This window comes from Morus notabilis, unplaced genomic scaffold (assembly GCF_000414095.1).
Source record: "Morus notabilis unplaced genomic scaffold, ASM41409v2 Scaffold93, whole genome shotgun sequence".
Classification (NCBI taxonomy): domain Eukaryota; kingdom Viridiplantae; phylum Streptophyta; class Magnoliopsida; order Rosales; family Moraceae; genus Morus; species Morus notabilis.
The window spans coordinates 460793-462827 of NW_010364330.1; positions in this window are offsets into that span (position 1 = coordinate 460793).

Sequence of the window (2035 nt, forward strand, 5' to 3'; positions counted from 1 at the left end):
TTTAAGAATGCCTTACAAACGTTCAGTCTTGAGTTCACTAAGATGATGTCTCATTTAATAGATTTATATACCAAAGTACGTTTTAATGTTTAAAAATGCCTTACAAACGTTCAGTCTTGAGGTCACCAAGATGATGTCTCATTTAATAGATTTATATACCAAAGTACGTTTTAATGTTTAAGAATGCCTTACAAACGTTCAGTCTTGAGTTCACTAAGATGATGTCTCATTTAATAGATTTATATACCAAAGTACGTTTTAATGTTTAAGAATGCCTTACAAACGTTCAGTCTTGAGTTCACCAAGATGATGTCTCATTTAATAGATTTATATACCAAAGTACGTTTTAATGTTTAAGAATGCCTTACAAACGTTCAGTCTTGAGTTCACCAAGATGATATCTCATTTAATAGATTTATATACCAAAGTACGTTTTAATGTTTAAAAATGCATTACAAACATTCAGTCTTTAGTTCACCAAGATGATGTCTCATTTAATAGATTTATATACCAAAGTAAGGAAAAGTTAGTTAAATATAGTAGAAACTAGTTTAAACACCAAAATTAGATGGGTGACTACTGGTTAATGTTTAAAAATGCCTTATTCTTGAGTTCACCAAGATTGCATCTACAGAAAACTTGACGGACCTATTCACCAAGTCACAACCTTTGAGAGTTTATTATTCTCACTTAGAGGGGATGGGAATTCGCCAGATGCAGCACCTGCTTTAAAAAATAAGTGGGAGATTGTTGGGATTATGCTATTTTAAAGCAATTTTATGTGACATTTTCAGTTTGATTAATTAAATAAAAGTTGATATTTTTCTTGCGTTTTATTTATTTAAATATACAGAGCTCTTTGATTATATGTTGTATTTATTTACATGGATTTCATAATCAAAAAGCATGTTTACAACTATAAATAAAATTGGGCATTTTATTTATGATAGTTTCAGCGAAGGTCACAACTAATTGATTTAACGTAATCAATTGCAAGTCACTGATACTAAAAGGAGTATCGAATAGATCATAAAAAATATTTAATTTTAATGATTGTTTTAATTAAATCTTATAAGCAATAAATATATTAAAACTATCAATCCTGAGTTTACTGTAAAAATCATATACTCGGATTTTACATTTCTTGAATTACTCCGGAGTGAGAATTTTGTTAATTCAATAGCCTTTGTAATTTGGAAATGTAGATTTGAGTATAATAGTAATCAATATTACAATATTGGAATTTTGTGACTCCTTTGGGAGTTAATAATTTCGCCTTAAGTTGTCAAAGTAATTGATCACTTGAAACTTTGGCCAAAATATTCTTTTTAATGGATCACAATATTTGTTTGTATTGGGGTGATCAATAAAGTGACTAGCAGGCTTAAGGACAAAAGATGTAATTTAATTGGGCAAACGGTCATACTAATGAAATTATAAAATTAAACAAAGGGGCATAATATATGATTAGTGTGTCATGGGGTTACACTATATGTGTACAAAAATAGATTTATGTTCTCATAAATTGTTTATATTGTTTGGAGTGCAATTTCATAACTATAGTGAAATGATTATGAAATTAATATCTAATTCATTATATCAAAGTGGTGATATTGGATTGAATTAAATATTAGGAGCTAAATAATATAAGCCCATAAGATCCCTACGGTAGCTTAATCTTGTGATTATATAAATTAATTGAGAATAGAAAATTATGGACTTTGTACTATTTCAGATCTTGTTAAATTGGGTGGATTAGATACAGGCCCATCATGCTATCTCTAAGTTTATGCCATAAGATAATTTATTTATGAAAATAAATTGGGTAATCTTAACAAATACTCCTTAAAAGTGCATGAATTAGGATGTTTACACTTTAATCTTGGTTCACAACCTTTTTTAGTCAAATAATTACACTAATAAAATAGTATTTATCAAGAGTAATGGGTAAAGATTCGAGGTGGCAATTTGTATTGCCGTGTCGGGTTCATGTCGTGTCATGCCCTTCTGTTGACACTATAATCCTTAACACGAA